General features: G+C 41.7%; 1 long non-coding RNA gene and 1 other non-coding gene across 2 annotated transcripts in view; both read left to right on the top strand.

Moving 5' to 3' along the window:
• LOC138760160 (uncharacterized) overlaps positions 1–19,961 on the top strand; it is a 32,054-nt gene that overhangs the window by 9,408 nt on the left and 2,685 nt on the right. Inside the window, exon 2 of the long non-coding RNA XR_011355474.1 lies at positions 14,852–14,960. This is a non-coding gene — a long non-coding RNA (uncharacterized lncRNA). The remainder of the gene's footprint in view (positions 1–14,851; positions 14,961–19,961) is intronic.
• On the top strand, positions 12,343–12,449 carry LOC138762539 (U6 spliceosomal RNA). Its single transcript, XR_011356947.1, has one exon. It is a non-coding gene; the product is annotated as a U6 spliceosomal RNA (small nuclear RNA).

Raw genomic sequence — 19,961 nt, 5'->3', positions numbered from 1 at the left:
AACTTTTCCAATTTGAAGAACTTTCTTAATATTTTCAAGACTTGTAATTCTGATTGTTTTGTTCAGTTTGTCACATTACCACCAATCCTTATTTCTAAACCACTGATAAACCATCTGATATTTTGGGAAAATAATTTCATTTTAGTTATGAACATCAATAATCATAAAATCATTTAAATTCATTGGTTTTAATAGTTTTTCCTTGGCTAGTCTTATTATAGATAATAATCTTTTTCACCTGTCCTTGCTGGACACAGATTTTGGGGAATGGCATAGGTTAGGCATCCAAAATGTTAACTATCTCTTGTAATTTCTTCATTAATGGCAGATAATTTAATTTGTATAGATGGCCTAGATTCTTCTTCGGCTTGGCTTCGCGGATGAAGATTTATGGAGGAGGTAAAAGTCCACGCCAGCTGCAGGCTCGTTTGTGGCTGACAAGTCCGATGCGGGACAGGCAGACACGGTTGCAGCGGCTGCAGGGGAAAATTGGTGGGTTGGGGTTGGGTGTTGGGTTTTTCCTCCTTTGCCTTTTGTCAGTGAGGTGGGCTCTGCGGTCTTCTTCAAAGGAGGTTGCTGCCCGCCAAACTGTGAGGCGCCAAGATGCACGGTTTGAGGCGATATCAGCCCACTGGCGGTGGTCAATGTGGCAGGCACCAAGAGATTTCTTTAGGCAGTCCTTGTACCTTTTTTTTGGTGCACCTCTGTCACGGTGGCCAGTGGAGAGCTCGCCATATAACACGATCTTGGGAAGGCGATGGTCCTCCATTCTGGAGACGTGACCCACCCAACGCAGCTGGATCTTCAGCAGCGTGGACTCGATGCTGTCGACCTCTGCCATCTCGAGTACTTTGACGTTAGGGATGAAAGCGCTCCAATAGATGTTGAGGATGGAGCGGAGACAACGCTGGTGGAAGCGTTCTAGGAGCCGTAGGTGATGCCGGTAGAGGACCCATGATTCGGAGCCGAACAGGAGTGTGGGTATGACAACGGCTGTGTATACGCTTATCTTTGTGAGGTTTTTCAGTTGGTTGTTTTTCCAGACTCTTTTGTGTAGTCTTCCAAAGGCGGTATTTGCCTTGGCGAGTCTGTTGTCTATCTCATTGTCGATCCTTGCATCTGATGAAATGGTGCAGCCGAGATAGGTAAACTGGTTGACCGTTTTGAGTTTTGAGTGCCCGATGGAGATGTGGGGGGGGCTGGTAGTCATGGTGGGGAGCTGGCTGATGGAGGACCTCAGTTTTCTTCAGGCTGACTTCCAGGCCAAACATTTTGGCAGTTTCCGCAAAGCAGGACGTCAAGCGCTGAAGAGCTGGCTCTGAATGGGCAACTAAAGCGGCATCGTCTGCAAAGAGTAGTTCACGGACAAGTTTCTCTTGTGTCTTGGTGTGAGCTTGCAGGCGCCTCAGATTGAAGAGACTGCCATCCGTGCGGTACCGGATGTAAACAGCGTCTTCATTATTGGGGTCTTTCATGGCTTGGTTCAGCATCATGCTGAAGAAGATTGAAAAGAGGGTTGGTGCGAGAACACAGCCTTGCTTCACGCCATTGTTAATGGAGAAGGGTTCAGAGAGCTCATTGCTGTATCTGACCCGACCTTGTTGGTTTTCGTGCAGTTGGATAATCATGTTGAGGAACTTTGGGGGACATCTGATGCGCTCTAGTATTTGCCAAAGCCCTTTCCTGCTCACGGTGTCGAAGGCTTTGGTGAGGTCAACAAAGGTGATGTAGAGTCCTTTGTTTTGTTCTCTGCACTTTTCTTGGAGCTGTCTGAGGGCAAAGACCATGTCAGTAGTTCCTCTGTTTGCGCGAAAGCCGCACTGTGATTCTGGGAGAATATTCTCGGCGACACTAGGTATTATTCTATTTAGTAGAATCGTAGTGAAGATTTTGCCTGCAATGGAGAGCAGCGTGATTCCCCTGTAGTTTGAGCAGTCTGATTTCTCGCCTTTGTTTTTGTACAGGGAGATGATGGTGGCATCACGAAGATCCTGAGGCAGTTTTCCTTGGTCCCAACGAAGCTTGGAAAAACTCATGCAGTTTGGCATGCAGAGTTTTGCCGCCAGCCTTCCAGACCTGTGGGTGGATTCCATCCATACCTGCTGCTTTGCCACTTTTCAGTTGTTCGATTGCCTTATATGTCTCATCCAGGGTGAGGACCTCATCCAGCTCTAGCCTTAGGGGCTGTTGAGGGAGCTGGAGCAGGGCGGAATCTTGTACTGAGCGGTTGGCACTGAAAAGAGATTGGAAGTGTTCTGACCATTGGTTGAGGATGGAGATCTTGTCGCTGAGGAGGACTTTGCCGTCTGAGCTGCGCAGCGGGCTTTGGACTTGGGGTGAGGGGCCGTACACAGCCTTTAGAGCCTCGTAGAAACCCCTGAAGTCGCCAATGTCTGCGCTGAGCTGGGTTCGTTTGGCGAGGCTAGTCCACCACTCATTTTGGATCTCCCGGAGTTTGCGCTGAAGATGGCTGCATGCGCGACGGAAGGCTTGTTTCTTCTCTGGACAGGACGGCTTTGTAAGGTGAGCCTGGTGGGCAGCTCGCTTCTTTGCCAGCAGCTCCTGGATTTCCTGGCTGTTTTCGTCAAACCAGTCCTTGTTTTTCCTGGAGGAGAAGCCCAGTACCTCTTCAGTGGATTGCAGTATGGTAGTCTTCAACTGATCCCAGAGGGTTTCAGGGGACGGGTCCGTGAGGCGGGTTGCATCGTCGAGCTTTGCTTTGAGGTTTGCCTGGAAGTTTCCTCTCACTTCGTCTGACTGTAGGTTTCCAACATTGAACCTCTTTCTGGGGGCTTTACTGTTCCTGGGCTTTGGCTTGAAGTGAAGGTTGAGCTTGCAGCGAACCAGCCGGTGGTCAGTGTGGCATTCCGCGCTAGGCATGACCCTGGTGTGGAGCACATCTCGTTTGTCACTTTCTCGCACCAGGATGTAGTCCAGGAGGTGCCAGTGTTTGGATCTGGGATGCATCCAGGTGGTCTTAAGGCTGTCCCTCTGCTGAAAAAGGGTGTTTGTAATGACAAGCCGCTGTTCTGCACAGAGCTCCAACAGGAGGCGCCCATTGTCGTTGCACTTGCCGACGCCATGCTTGCCCAGGATTCCTGGCCAGGTTTCTGAGTCTTTGCCGACACGAGCGTTGAAGTCGCCCAGGATGACAACCTTGTCGGCTGTAGGGGTGCGTTGGATGAGGTTGCGCAGGTCGGTGTAGAACTTGTCCTTTTCTGCTGGTTCCGCCTGGAGGGTTGGAGCATAGACACTGATGAGGGTAACGCGACGCTTGTTTTGAAGGGGGAGTCGCATGGACATGATTCGGTCTGAGAGGCCTGTCGGAAGGTTTTCGAGTTTGGAGGCAATGAAGCTCTTGACCATGAAGCCTACACCAGATAGGCGTCGTTCATCCGAAGGCTTGCCAGACCAGTAGAGTGTGTAGCCTGCGCCGCGTTCTTGGAGGCTCCCTACATCTGCCAGGCGGACTTCACTGAGAGCGGCTATGTCGATGTCAAGTCTGAGGAGTTCATGTGCAATGAGGGCAGACCGACATTCAGGTCGGTGGCTGTCAGCCTTGTCTAGCATGGTTCTGATGTTCCAGCATGCTAGCTTGAGTTTGTGAGCATCTTTTGAGGGGGAGGACGTGGAGGGGGAGGACGTGGACCTGTCCTCGGGCCTGCGCAAAGGAGCTTTTAGGTGGAGTGCAGTGCGCGCAGTACTGGCCCCACCCTTTACACCCATGGTTCGTGTGCCGTGGCCAAGCAAGCTGGGACGTGGCAGCGAGGTCCTTGGGTCGTAGGTTTTATATCGGAGTGGCCTTCTCCTATGGAGGTTTCTTACCCGGGCTGGAGGGGCCTGCCTCCCCTCCTAGGTCGGTCCATACTGCCCGGACCGGGGCCGAGGCCGCCGCAGCTCTCCCTGTGACTGGACTGGGGCCGCCGCCTCCCACTCTCTGCCCGGATCGGGGCCTCCACCTGCCTCACTCGACTTAGGCCGGGGCCGCCGTCTCCCCCTTGCTCCTGCCCGGATCCGGCCCCGGTCCGGGCGAAGGGTAGGCGACGGCGGCCCCGATCCGGGAGGATGGCCTAGATTATTATCTAATCTAATACCTAGGTATCGGATAGCTTGTGTTTGCCATTTAAATGGTGATTCTTTTCTAAACTGTGTAATCTGGATTATTCATTGGCATGGCTTCACTTATCGGGGTACAAGATCAACGCAAATAAAAGTGATTTCTCCATATTCCTTCAATTTCTTATGTAATTCTTTTATTGATAATTCTGGTTCTGTTAAGTATACTATGATGTCATCTGCAAATAAACTGCTTTTATATTCTTTCTCTTTTATTTTTATCCCTTTTATTTTATTTTCTGTTTTTAATCACTTCTGCCAATGGTTCTACTGCTAAAGTGAACAGTGAGGGAGATAGTGGACATCCCTGCCTAGTTGACCTGCCTAATTTAAATTGGTTCAATTATATATCTATTTACTGTCACCTTCGCCAATGGTCCCTTATACAACTCTTTAATCCAATTAATATATTTCTCTGGTAGGTTGAACCTCTGTAATACTTTGAATAAATAATTCCATTCTACCCTGCCAAAGGCTTTCTCTGCGTCTAAAGCAACCACCACTGTTGGCGTCTTATTTCATTGTACTGCATGGATTAAGTTAATGAACTTAAAGACATTGTCGTTCATTGTTCATCTTTTTTTAATAAATCCAGTTTGATCTAGTTTTACTATTTTTGGTACACAGTCGGCCAATCTGTTTGCTAATAGTTTTGCTATTATCTTATTATCTGAGTTAAGTAGAGATATTGATCTATACGATGCTGGTGTTAGTGGATCTTTCCCCATCTTAGGTATCACTGTAATTATTGCTGTTTTACATGAATCTGGCAAGTTTTGTGTTTCTTCTATCTGGTTCATTACTTCCAGGGGAGGAGGAATTAACAACTCTTTAAATGTTTTATAGAATTCTATTGGGAGTCCGTCTTCTCCAGGCATTTTATTGTTCAGTAGCTTTTTTAATATATCCTGTATTTCCTCTATTTCAAATGGTTTTATCAATTTGTTTTGCTCCTCCTCTTGCAATTTCAGGAGTTCAATTTTAGCTAAAAACTCATCTATTTTGTCTTCTTTCCCTTCGTTCTCAGTTCAGTATAATTGTTCGTAGAATTCCTTGAGGTTTTCATTGATCTCTGTTGGGTTATATGTAATTTGTTTGTCCTTTTTCCTTGATGCCAATACCATTCTTTTAGCTTGTTCTGTTTTAAGCTGCCAAGCTAGTACTTTGTGCGTTTTTTTGCTCCTAGCTCATAATATTTCTGCTTTATTTTCATTATGTTCTTCGCCACCTTATATGTTTGTAGTGTTTCATATTTTATTTTTTTTGTCCTCCAATTCTCTTCTTTTTGTTGTATCTTCCCTTGTTGCTAGTTCTTTTTCTGTACTTATTATTTCCCTTTCCAGCTGTTCTATTTCCTGATTGTAGTCCTTTTTCATCAAAGTTACATAACTTATTATCTGCCCTCTGATGAAGGCTTTCATTGCATCCCATAATATAAATTTGTCTTTCACTGATTCCATATTTATTTCAAAGTACATTTTAATTTGGCACTCAATAAATTCTCTAAATTTCTCTCTTTTAAGTAGCATGGAGTTTAATCTCCATCCATATGTTCTTCGTGGGATGTCCTCCAGTTCTCTTGACAATAACAGGGTTGAATGATTAGATAACAATCTAGCTTTATATTCCATTTTCCTAACTCTCCCTTGGTTATGGGCTGACAAAAGGAACATGTCAATCCTTGAGTATGTTTTATGTCTACTCGAATAATATGAATATTCTTTCTCCTTTGGGTGTGGCCTCCTCCATATATCCAAAAGTTGCATTTCCTGCATTGATTTAACCATAAATTTAGCTACTTTGTCCTTTTTACTAGTCTTTTGTCCAATTTTATCCATCTTTGAATCCAAATTTAGGTTAAAGTCCCCTGCTACCAATCCATTCCCCTATGTATCTACAATCTTCAAAAAATATCTTGCATTAACTTTTGATCCTCTTCATTAGGTGCATATATATATTGACCAAATTCCTGAGTTCTGAATTATCTGACACTTTATCATTACATATCTCCCTGATGGATCTATTATTTCCTCCTCTATTTTGATTGGTACATTTTTATTGATTAATATAGCTACACCTCTGGCTTTTGAGTTATATGATGCTACCGTCACGTGCCGTACCCAGTCTCTCCTTAATTTATTGTGTTCCACTTCAGTTAGATGCGTTTCCTGCATGAATGCTATATCTATTTTTTTCTTTTTTGAGTAAATTTAATAGCCTTTTCCTTTTGATTTGGTTATGTATTCCGTTAATATTTATAGTTATATAGTTCGACATGGCCATCTCATACTCTGTTTACATTTCATTTCCGCTTCCTCACCACCACCTTTCCCTTTTCCCCATTTTCATCTTTCAGTTTTCCTTTTTTGAACTCAATGTATGACAACACTTCTAAAACAGAAAATACTTCAACCACTCCCACAGTTAAAATTCCCTTAACCCCAAGTGTCTCCCCCCCCCCCCCACTTCTGAGTCACCCCTTGTCTCTTGCCGGGCAACCACAACTTCCCTCTCCATTCGGTTTGCGAACCTGTTCGCAAGTTGTAGAGCTCGTTGAAAGAACCAAAGACTTGTTGATCCAAACCAAGGCTTTTATTAGCAAAAGACCGGAGCTCTTCACAGGTGGCCGACCAGTCCGGAATGATCCGACCTGGCTAGGGACACAACCCTTTAAGGCCCAGACAATAGGTGTGGCTTAGCTCTCAGCCAATCGCTGTAAGCACAGTCTAGATACAGTAACTATATACACTATGTACATTGGTGATAGATCTGTACTATCACATTCACCCCTTCTTGGAGAATTGACCCTGGGAAAAAAAAACAAAAACGAGGGAGAGAATGAAAAGGAAGGGGTAGGTCAAGGACTGTAGCGGTCAGGGGGTCTGACCATCCGGCGTGACCGCCGTGGTGCCGGGATTGGGGTGGCTGGAGTGGTGTCGCCAGCGGGCTCGTCGGGTGCGACTGCTCCGTCACTCAATTCCCCAGTCGTTTTGTCGGCAGGGTGGCCCGGGTCATTGGGGTGCTGTTGGTCCTTCTGTTGCGGCACGGGGCCTGGAGCATAAGGAGTTGGGGGGTTTGCTGGGTCTACCGCGTCCTGAGCTAGGTCCCGCACCGAAACAGTGTCCTCCCGCCCGTCTGGGAACTCCACATATGCGTAATGTGGGTTCGCGTGGAGTAGAGTCACTCGGTCGACCAAGGGGTCGTTCTTTGAGTGCCGGACGTGGCGTCGCAAAAGGACGGGGCCAGGGACGGTGAGCCATGCCGGTACAGTGGTTCCCGATTCGGATTTCCTCGGGAAAAGGAACATCCTTTCGTGGGGGGTGGCATTTGTTGCAGTACATAGGAGGGAGCGGATGGAGTGTAAGGCACTAGTGAGAACCTCCTGCCAGTGAGAGGTGGGGAGACCTTTAGACCGGAGAGCCAGTGTAACCGCTCTCCATATGGTGGCATTCTCCCTCTCGACCTGGCCATTACTGCGTGGGTTATAGCTCGTGGTCCTGCTTGAAGCAATACCACACTCCAGAAGGTACTGTTGCAGCTCTGCACTCATGAATGAGGACCCCCTATCACTGTGGATGGAATTGGGGTACCCGAAGATGGTGAAAATACTGTGAAGGGCCTGTATCACTGAGGTGGCAGTGGTGTCTGGGCAGGCCACAGCGAATGGGAAGCGGGAGTACTCGTCGATGGCCGTAAGGATGTAGGTATTACGGTTGGTCGACGGTAGGGGTCCCTTAAAGTCTACGCTAAGACGCTCGAAGGGGCGGGTGGCTTTGATAACGTGGGAGTTATCCGGACGGAAGAAGAGTTTGAATGGGATAGCGGCGATTGGGCTTCACACGAGGCACTGTGTTTGCTGGCGGCCATTTTAGACCTACAGACTGCAGCAAAGTGGCCCTTTTTAAGGCACTTCTGGCACCTGGCTTTTCTTGCTGGGCACTGGGACCTGCTGTGCTTGTTCCTCCCGCAGAAATAACATTTTGGGTTCGCAGGGGGCAGTGTAGCAGCAGCCGACAGGCCGTCAGGGGTAGGGTAGAAGGGCACTCTACTCACATCAGAACGAGGGGTCCAGTCCCTAGAGAGCTCGGTGGACTTTAAGGCTGCATCCTCCATTGTGATTGCAATCCGGGCCACGTCCTCTAGTTTTTCTACCCCTTGTTCGAGCAAGCGCAGCCTCACTTCATTCGATCTGAGCCCAGCCACATAGGCATCCCGGACGAGATCATTTGTGATCTCGGCAGCAGTTTTGTCCACACAGTTACAGTCCTTGCCCAATGCCTTTAATACTTGTAAATATGCCCTGCTGGACTCACCGGGCTGTTGCTTCCTCGACACAAGCACGAGCCGGGCATGAACTCTGTTCACCGGTTGATCATACAGTCCTTTCAGTACCTTTATGGCTGCGGTGTAAGTGGTCTCATCCTGGATGTTCTCGTAGACTCTCAAGGACACCATAGACAGCAATGCTGTTAGACGCTGGTTATCCTCCTCTACCTGAATGAATCTCAGGAAGTTTTCAAAGTTCAGCAGCCAGAAGTTAAAGGCTTTGAAGGCTGTAGCTGACTGTGGGTCGATATCAAGTTTTTCTGGCCGAGTTAAATGCTCCATCCCTTTCAAAAAAAATTCTTTTTGCTAATAAAATTGTAGAGCTCGTCGAAAGAACCAAAGACTTGTTGATCCAAACCAAGGCTTTTATTAGCAAAAGACCGGAGCTCTTCACAGGTGGCCGACCAGTCCGGAATGATCCGACCTGGCTAGGGACACACCCTTTAAGGCCCAGACAATAGGTGTGGCTTAGCTCTCAGCCAATCGCTGTAAGCACAGTCTAGATACAGTAACTATATACACTATGTACATTGGTGATAGATCTGTACTATCACACAAGTGTCAACTGATTTTGCAGTGACTGTTATTCTCTCCCACCCAACCCCCTCCAGAAAAGACTTTTATCTTCTCATTAAAACAAAGCTCCCCCTCTTTTCTTCTCTTTTTCTTTTTATTTTTTTACCCCCTCCTCTTTTTTCCCCCACTTTCTCCCTTACTTCCCTTTTCTTCCCTGCTTTAGTTCTTACTTGTACATTATTTTTATATCTTTATATGTAGTTTGTCATCATTCTTCATTCTTATTACATCTCTTCATCTCTCTTTCTGTCTTGCAGGCATTCTGAAAATTCTCGTGGTTTCTCTGGATCCGAGAACAGTCCATTTTGCTTTTCCAGGATAACTATTTTAAGCACCGCTGGATATCTTAACATAAATTTATAGCCTTTTTTCCATAGGATCAATTTTGCTGTGTTAAACTCCTTCCTCTTCTTAAGGAGCTCAAAACTTATGTCTGGGTAGAAAAAAATGTTTTGATCTTTGTACTCCAGTGGTTTTTTGTCTTTTCTAATATTATTCATTGCCTTCTCCAATATATTTTCTCTTGTTGTGTATCTCAGAAACTCTACTAAAAAAGATCTTGGTTTTTGTTGTGACTGTGGTTTCAGGGCTAATGTTCTGTGTGCCCTTTCTATTTCCATTCCTTCCTGCATTTCTGGCATTCCCAGGACTTTTGGGATCCATTCTTTTATAAATTCTTTCATATCTTTGCCTTCTTCATCTTCCTTAAGGCCCACTATCTTTAAATTGTTTCTCCTACTATAGTTTTCCATTATATCCATCTTCTGAGCTAACAACTCTTGTGTTTCTATAACTTTTTTGTCATTTTCTTCCAATTTACTTTTTAAGTCGTTCACTTCAATTTTTACCACCATTACACGTTCTTCCACATTTTCTAATCCTTTCCCTACATCTGTTATGACCAGCTCTATTCTACTCACTTTTTCGTCTGTACTTTTCATTTTTCTTTTCATTTCACTAAATTCTAGTGTCAACCATTCTTTTAATGCTTTCATTTGTTCTTGAAATTTTTTAAAATCTATGTACTGTCCATTCATTTTACCTTCTATTCCTCTGTACAGAGCTTGGTCTTCTTCTTCTTCTTCTTCTTCTTCTTCTTCTGTGTCTGCTCTTGGGTTTGTGTCTTCTACTTCTCTTCCTTGTATCTGTGTCTCTTCTGACTTCCTTGTTGAGCTGCTTGTCTCAGTTTGTTGGGTGTTTTTTTTCATGGCTTCTTGATGTTGGTCCTCTTCTTCTTGGCTGGTTATCTTTTGGGCCTCCTGCTTCTGTTTTTCTTTCTCATCCCTCCCTTTCCCCTTGCTTTATTTTTCTTCCAGCTGGAAGCCCTGCTGTCAGGCATCTCTCAGCTGTTCATGCTGTGTAGTTTCACTCCACAGCTGGTACCCCCCCTCCCGTCAGTATTCTCCTTGTCCTTGTTGTGCATAGTTGTGCACCTCTGTTTGGCTCAGTGAGCCATTTTTGCAGTCCCGCGGTCGGGAGATCACGACCCTGCGGTGTCTCCACTAACATCGGAGAGTGTGGTCCTCTTTCCACGGTAGGTCCCTGCTTTTTCGTGTAGGTAAGGCCTTCTCCTTTCTCTTCCGACATCTTTCCTTTTTTTCCCCGTTGTTTTTGGTTTTTCTTTCTTGGGTGCCATTTTCTTTGTTGTGTTCTGTGTATCTGGGGCTTTGCTTTTCCTTCACTTTTTGTCTTCTTTTCTGGAGAGGGCTGGTATTCTCCTACCGGCCACTACTCCATCACGTGACTCCTCCAGAATGTTAACTATCTCTTTATTCAAGATACTTTTGCCTCTTGTGAACAATTATCAGCCAAATATAATCTTTCTAACAGATTTTTTTAGATATTTACAAATTAGACAAATTTGATCAGTCTAAGCTTTCTGATTTCCCGCGAATTTCAAATACTAATATTCTTGATCTATTTTTTAACTTGCTTCTTTATTTTCATGGTGGATTGATATCATGTATTTATAATAATTTATTGAATTTAAAATCAGTCTCCATGGCTGAGATCAAAAGTAATTGGAAACGAGATTTAAACATAATATTTTCAGTTGAAAATTGGTACTCTACTCTCAACTTGATTAATGATTCTTCATTTTGTGTAAGGCAATTCTTATTATATTTCAACATGATACATAGAACACATATGTCCAAACTTAAATTATCTCATTTTTATGGCGATATCGATCCACTATGTGAGAAATGTAAGATATTTGAAGCTTCATTGATCTACATGTTTTGGGAGTGCCCAAATTTAGAGAGATTCTGGAAAGACATTTTCCAAACTTTATCACTGATTCTTAAAGTTAATTTAGGACCTTGTCCGCTAATTGCTCTATTTGGTTTTTCTCGTGACCCAGATAAATCTACGTTTGCATCTCAGGAAATAGTTTTAGCTTTTACCACATTGATAGCCAGATGAGCAATCTTATTGAAATGGAAAGATGATTCATCCCTTACTCATACACAGTGATTATATGATGTAATATCCTATTTAAGTTTGGAGAAAATTAGATATAATATTAAAGATAGAAAATTTCAATTTATAAAGTTGTGGGGCCCGTTCTTAGAATTTCATTAATCATTGGAAGAATTAAGAATTATTAAGAATTATTAAGAATTATTAAGAATTAAGAATTATCCAGAGATTCACTGTCTGATGTCTGGGGTAGATTAGATTTTGTTCTTTTTTTCCACAATTTTTTAAATTTGGCTTAACCCAGCCAATGGGTTTAACATAGTTGGACAGATCTTTTCAAATTATTGTTTCTCATGTTTATTAAGGAATTCTCAACTTAGTTTCATCTAACTCTTATTTGTGTGCTTACATGTATACAAATGATTTGTTATGGGCTTTCTTTTGTTGTAAGCTGATATGTTAAACTCAATAAAAATATTTTAAAAGGAAAGTAAAAGCATTTAAAGGAGTTACTTGGCAACATATACAGAAAGCATTAGCTGGCCTAGCATAAAGGCTATAAAAGCAGTATGAAATGGAACAACAACAACAAGTAACTGTGGTTAAAGTCAGGGTGGAAAACTGGAATTAATGGCAGGAATTCTCAACAAAAATAAGCAAAAATATTTATAGAAAGGCACATTTCATCATGGTTAGAAAGCTATCTAACACCTGAAAGGTTCAGTGTCAGAGTTAAAATGGCTAATCTTGATTGTGGAAGGACATTTCCAGTCCCTCTGTCTGTTTTCTTAATGATTAATTAGTAGAGAATTCCCACTTTTAAATTGAACTGATAATGATTTGTGGCCAGTAACTGGTCACTGACCAACATCCAAACAGTTATGTGACTATAAAAACCAAGATGTGCTCGCTTTGGCAGCACATATACTAAAATTGGAACGATACAGAGAAGATTAGCATGGCCCCTGCGCAAGGACGACACGCAAATTCGTGAAGCTATAAAAAAAAAATTGCAGCTAATTTTAAATTATTGGAAAGGTTCAGAGCTCATTAAAAAGTCAATGATGGAAAAATTACAATTGTGATACTTCCATGCATATCATGTTGGCAGTTTCCCTTTGCACCAACTGGTGAAGATTTTGAAATCTGACATCAATCAGGGGATGAGACAGTTCCAGCAGTGTCACAAAGATAATCAAATAAAGCCAGACTCATTACCTCAAGGAGTCCTGATCACATGATGGAAAATAAAAATTAAGCCCTCAGTACTTGGTAAGACAGTGAGCATCCTGAATGATTCAAGTTATTTAACCTGAATAATTACTTTGGCTAACACAATTACATAATACCGACAATGTTGTTTACTGATTCTAGGATCTTGTTTAGGTCAAAAATACTCTCCATTTCAGTTCTCTTTCCAACCTGCCTGAATCAACAACTTTCTTTTTTTAACTTTACTTCTCATTTCCATTGATATTGAAAGATATTTGATCTGAAAAATTAACTCTGCCTCTAGTTGCAGATCTGCTGATACCTTCAGATTTCAGATTTATTGTCAGAATATACTCTGAAATTATTTTTCCTGTAGGCAAGGCAGCATTAACACTTATTGACAATGCGAAAAAACCTGACTCAGTGTACACACAGAACCATAGAACACTACAGCACAGAAACAAGCCCTTCTAGTCTGTTCTGAACCATTTTTGTTGCCTAGTCCCACTGACCTGCACCCAGTCCATTAACCCTCCATAACTCCATAACTCTCCCATCCATGTACCTGTCCAAATTCTTTTTACATGTTAAAATTGAGCCTGCATTAACCACTTCAGCTGGTAGCCCATTCCACACTCTCACCAGCCCTGTTCCATGTTTCCAGCATTTAGTTTCATTTCTTCCAGAAAATGTCAATTAGTTATATGTCCACCATTTACGTGATAATAATTTTTGAGTAGCAACATTTCTCTTGCAGCCCACTAATGTTATATGCCCAAATTTTTAAATTAAGATCAGAAATCCAAGATTATTGGATTAATGGTGTCTGTATAAACAGGTTACCTACAAAGTATACATGATAAATGGAAGAAAAGATACATAGCATTTTAAAATGGAATCCTTTCAGGTTAAGGTCATGCTGATTGATCTTTGGCCTTGCTGGAAAACACTGGTACCTTTTTAAGAAATGCTTTGATTTTAAAATTCCCATACCTGCTTGAGGTGATGCATTTTGGAAGGTCAAACCTGAAGGCTGAGTAAAGGGTTGATCAACCGATACTTAACAGTGGGGAGGAACAGAGGGACCTTGAGGTCCACATCCATACATCTCTCAAGGTTGATGCACAGGTTGATAGGATAGTTAAGAAGGCCAATGGATCTCTGGTGATACCACATTTAGAGTTTTGCATTCAGTTCTGCTCACCTCATTATAGGAAGGGTGTGGAGAGGGTGCAGAGGAGACTTACCAGAATTTCTCTTTGGAGCACAGACAATGAGAGGTGACATATAGAGGTCTATATGGTTCTAAGAGGCATAGGGAAGGTAGACAGCCAGCACCTTTTTTCTAAGGGCACAAGTAACAAACAGCAGAGTATATCTGTACAAAGTGAAGGAAGGAAAGGTTAGGGAAGACATCAGAGGTAAGTTTTATTTTCACAGAGGGCTGTGGGTGCCTGGAATGCCTTGCCAGGGATAGTGGTGGAGGCTTAAACATTAGGGACATTTAGGAGACTCTTATTCAGGCACATGAGAAAGAAAAATAGAGGGTTATAAGCTAGAAGGGTTTTGTATTATTTTTTAGCAGGAATATATAATTTGTCACTACATTGAGGTTAGAAGGGACTGAACTGTGATGTTATGTTCTACGTTCTATGCACCAAAATTGTACCATCATCACTTCTAATACGTGATAAGCTTCAATTCAGGAATCTTGAACATGATTGCGTTTAGCCAAATCACTAATGTGGATATAAGGCCTAAAGGTCCCACCTTAAAATTTCATAAAACTAGTGATATCATATATTATCTTGACAGCATTATTAATTTCCTTCTGAATTATATTTTTGTGCTAAACCACTGTTTGGCTGTGTTAGGACATGCCCCTTGCTGACGGTGCCTGAGGCATCTCCCAGTGACCCCTGAATAAAGGTGACTGTGCCACAGACCCTTCCTCAGTCCAGGACAGTCGACCAGCACGGATGTGCCTCCATTCTGCTGTGAATAAAAGACTATCAGTTTCTCTACAACTTTTAGCCTTTAAAGTTATTGATGGTGCATCAATTTTACTTTAGAATTTGTATTGGAAGATAAATAGTGAGCGTTTAGTAGTGGTGAAATATTACCAAGTGCCTATTTCACATTGATATTTTCCAGAGAACAGCAGAAAAGTCTTAATAATTTTTATTTTCTTTTTGCTTAGGTAATGCTCTACATACAAATCATGTTTGCAGATAACCCCTACACCAAGAAATCAGTGTTTTCAACCAATCAATCTGGCAACTTTAAAAGATTCAGAAAATGGGGATGAGGTAATTAAATCTGAGAATTTTATTTGCATACTTTGAATATAATTGAAAGTGCTAATTACCATTTGAAGTGAGCAAGCACAAAAAGAACGCTCCAAAGAATCATGTTATATCAGAATCTAAATTTATTGTCACGAACATGTCACAAAATTGGTTGTTTTGCAGCATTAATGTAGGTATAAATATTCCTATAAATTGCATTAAAAAATAATTAGTGAAAAAGAGGAGGTGTCCGTGGTTCATTATCCATTCAGAAATTTGATAGCAGAGGGGATGAAGCTGTTGTTGTATTGTTGGGTGTTTGCCTTCAGGCTCCTGTATCTCCTTCGTGATGGCAGCAGTGTGAAGAAGGCATGGTCTGGGTGGTGAGGGTCCTTGAGGGTAGAGGCTGCTTTCTTAAGATGCCGCCTCTTGTCCATGTTCTCGATGGAGTGAAGACATGCCCACGATGGTGCTGGTTGAGTTCACAGTCTTTTCCTGTCCTGTGCATCGGCACCTTCATACCTGACAGCGGTGCAACCAGTCAGAATGCTCTCCACTGTACACCTGTGGAAGCTTGCAAGAGTCTTTAGTGATGCACCAAATCTTCTTAAACTCCTCGCTAAATATAGCTCCTGGTGAGCCCTCTTCATGATTGCATTGACATAGAGGTCTCAGGATGGATCTTCAGAGATGTTGACTCTCAGGAATTTGAAATTCTTAACCCTTTCCACTACTGACCCCTCAATTAGGACTGGTTTGCATTCTCCTGATTTCCCCTTCCTGATGAGTGCAAGCTTGTTGTTGTGATACCATTCAATAAATTGATTTATCTTCCTCCTGTACACTTCCTCATTGCTGTCTGTGATTCTGCCAATATCTGTGGTGTTATTGGCAAATTTGTAGATGGCATTTGAATGTGCCAAGCCACATAGTCATGAGATGAGTGTAGAGCGAGTAGAGCAGTGGGCTAAGCACACATCCTTGAGGTGAGCCTATGCTGATTGTCAGTTTCTGATTTGTACTGACTGTGGTCTTCCGATAAAGAAGTCAAGGATCCAGTTGCAGAGAGAGGTGCAGAGACCCAGGTTTCAGAGCTTGTTTGTCGGTACTTGTTGAAAGCTGAGCTGTAGTCGATGAATCTAGGTAATCCAGAGCTGAGCAGACAGCCAGTGAAATTGTATCTGCTGTGAAGCAATTGTAGCAGGAGGTGAATTTCAGTGGTTCCAGATCATTACTTGGGTACGTTTATTCTGGGCATGACCACCTTCTCAAAGCATTATTTCCAACAAAATTTACCTTCGTAAAGCAGCAGATACAACAAAAATAAATATTTTAGATATAATAGCAAAATATATATTTCCACAATTGATATACATGTTGTATTTTTACACAATTAAGTTCCATTGTATCAAAGACAAACTAAATTGAATTTTGAAAGCGGATGTTAGAACTGAATGAGCACAATTTCAGAAAGTGGCTCAAAAATCTCGATGTTTTGTTGTTTGCAACTCACCACTAATTTAAATCTCATATTAGTAAGAATATTTAGTCCCTCCTGGATAGTAATGAATTCATCAGTTGCCCAAATAAATAAAAATAAAAATGCATATTCATTAAGCAGAATAAGTTAATTGTGAATCTGGTGATATGAAAAAAATGGGTATTACAATAATTTAAATGTTGGAAGTGATGCTTTTTTTAAAAAAATATATTCTTATCAATTAATTAAAGCTGATCTCCCCCAAGATGATTTCTGCAAACCCAGAGAAGCATAAGGGTTTTCCAAATAAGGTTTGGTGTTATCAAATTTGGATTCTAAATGGGTTATAACATTCAGATTTCTCCTCATGACACTGCTACATTTTTCTGATGTGCATTCTGTTTTGATTTGCCCGGCTCTCCCCACACTCAGCCATATATCTGAAGATAAATCGTGTGTTCCCTGTCACTTCTGATGGGTTAACTTAGAAACAGCAAGAACAATAAAGCCACAGACACATTAATTTGCTTGTGTATCAGCAGAATGTAATTTTGCCATAAGATCTACCTTGTCTTTGTAAATTTACATTTGAGAGCTAACAATGACTTTCTATTAAAGATATAGTTGGCATGGCCAGTTTAAATTTGTCATTATTACATAGCCAACATTAACAAAGAATCATTTAATGTTGCAACTACTCCCTTCAAGGTCATTGCAGCTCCCAAAACAATTTAATTAAACTTATCAAGATTCTTTAACTTAAAAACTTATAGGAAAGTTTTGATTCTTAGAAAAATGCCATTGGGTGAAACTTACAATAAATTTTATTTTGGCCATGTCTCGTGGTGTGAGTAAGAATGGAATCAGGTATGACATGGCCCAATGATTTTATTATTTCTTTGGATTATTATCATATGTTCTTTAGCTGAATATTACATATTTAAAATCTACTAAAAGTAGACATTACTGGAATTAACTATATTTCACTCCATACACCATAAAGACTCCAAAACAAGAAAGGGATGGAATTGGAAAGAGTGATATTTTCCTTGGGAAATAAAACAAGTAATAATGAATTGGCAGCTTGCCTCTTTGCAACAGTTTTTTTGCTCATGACTTCAATGGGCAGTAAAATTGATTTGCTTGTCATACAACCTCTTAATTCATTATCTCCCATTTTGTACCAGGAGCAAGTAAAATTTCTTTACAAAGTTCCCAACATTTTATCAATTCATTTTGAGAATGTTAAATAGCTTGTCTTATGAAAATCCCATTTTTTCATGTCGGCAGTTTTGCCTTGAACGATTAAGTGAGCTTCTGAAGGCAGGTTAGATAACTGTTCAAGGAGATTTTGGGGTATTGTCTGTTGTGTGCTTTAAAGTCATTTGAATGATAAGCAATACAAGAAAAGCTTGGGTAGGTTAGGGTAATGTTTAACTTTGACCACTGTGACTAGATATGTCTCTATGTATTTTCTGAAGATTTCAGATTTTTATGTTTTGCCAGATTTTACATGTGCTATTACTGATTACTTTATTTCATTTGAGAGTGCCTTTTTAATCATTTTCTGTCTCAGTTTAGATTTCAAGACAAAGGCAGTTACATTGATTAAAATGTGCTAGAAATCTTTCATTGCCTGATATTGAGTATGGTTATAGTCAGGTGTCATGGAAATAATATTGAGGTGGAGCATTTACTTGATCTCTTTGGCTGACAAGCACATCATATTTCAGCGAGTCAGTGTATGTAGATGCTTATTATCTCGACATCAAAACTCTTGAAAAAAGATTTGCAGCCCTTACCTCTCTGTTCTTTTGGAAAATAGATTCAGTTCTGTTCCGCCCTTTTTCTAAATTCCTCAGACCCAGCTTCCCTCCCCAACTCTAAACTGATTTTTGTTTGTTATAGTTCAAGCCACTGTGACAGGAATTTCCGAATGCATCCCTTTATTGTGAAAAGCTTTAATCATTTCTGCTTTAACAACAACAAAGTTCAAAAATGCATGGATTGGGTGAAATGCAACCTGCTCTATGCTTGCAGAACTTGGATAGGAGATCGAAAGAAATGGGCAAAATTCCCATGCGGCTGTTGGAAGTGGGCTGAGTAGTGCTGTGATTGGGTTGTGGGGAAGTGGTGTAGTGCAATACTGCGAGGTAAACATGATCAATTGGGTCCAGAAAGTCCGAAATGATGCAATGGAGACAAGGGGATTGATAAATACCGCCACAATGGATTGCCAGGAAAGAGCAATGGATTTTCAGCTAGAAAATATATAGTTCTTGAACTGACTAGTATGAAATGGCCACTTTTTATTTAGTTCCTTTTCCATCCTTATCCACTAAAACCCTTGCATCATGTTATACTTGATCCGCCAGTTACCCATGCTGATCACTATATCCTTGATTAGTGTAGAAGCTAATAGACTGATTAGGAACTATAATTATTTCATATTAGTAAATATTATTTGTGACCACACACCTATCTGCATTGATAGGAGGGAGGTGGAGAAAGTCAGAACCTTCAGGTCCTTGGAGTCTATATTTCAAAGACCTTTCCTGGAGCCAGCACATTATACCCCTTTTACACAGCAATCCCATTTAATTGGTAAACAGCCGTGTTTGAAGCCAGGTTGGGTCGTTCACACAAAAAAAGCCAGGTCAGTGTGACCTTTTATGTAGGAACCCATCATCCCAGTGGGACCTGCAGCATTAGAGGTTAAAGGTTCCATTATTGTTATGTAATACGACTTTTAAAATGTAACATGCATGAAACTCTAACTTTGCCTACCGTAAGGAAGACAGAGAGTTGCCACTTTGTCCAGCACCCCTCACAGAAATGAGGCCCCAGCGAGGAACAAACACACAACCCCTGGTTAACAAAACCAGTTCTCTAACCACTGAGCTATGCATTACAGCAATGTCAGTATCCTGGGAAGGTAGATAAGCCTTTTACACAGGTGCCAATGCCAAATGCATTGGCTCTGATACTACCTACCTTGCTGAGCAATTACTGGGATGAAAATGACACACCCATCCCATGTTTGTTGCATTCACACAGGTAAGTGAAGCAGTTAAAAGGCAGTTTTTTTTAAGGGCAGTGTAAAAGGACCATAAGGGAACCATGAATAAGACACACCACCATATCGACTTTTTAAAGAGTCTGAGAAGATTTGAAATGTCGTCAGGTACTCTGTCAAACTTCTACATATGCACTGTGGAAAGTATACTGGCTGGTTGCATTACAGTCTGGTCTGCTAATTCAAAACAATACAGAACCAGGTAGAATACCTAACCAACCCTACCAAAGGCTCTGACTTCTCATCCATTGCAGCTAGGTCTGTATTAAAGGACTCAATCACCCTGGTCAAAACTGTTTCCCACACCTTTTGGCAGAAGGAAGAAAAACCTGCAAACCAGAATCTCCAAGTTTAACTCAAACAGGAAAGTCTGCAGTCACTGAGCTAGTATTGCAATACATAAACGTGCTGGAGAAATTTAGCAGGTCAAGATTCAAGATTTTAAATTTATTGCCATAATAAAAAC

This window comes from Narcine bancroftii, chromosome 4 (genome assembly GCF_036971445.1).
Source record: "Narcine bancroftii isolate sNarBan1 chromosome 4, sNarBan1.hap1, whole genome shotgun sequence".
In the NCBI taxonomy this organism is placed as follows: Eukaryota; Metazoa; Chordata; class Chondrichthyes; order Torpediniformes; family Narcinidae; genus Narcine; species Narcine bancroftii.
Note: the sequence above shows the minus strand (reverse complement) of the source record. Positions and strands in the feature narration are given on the sequence as shown.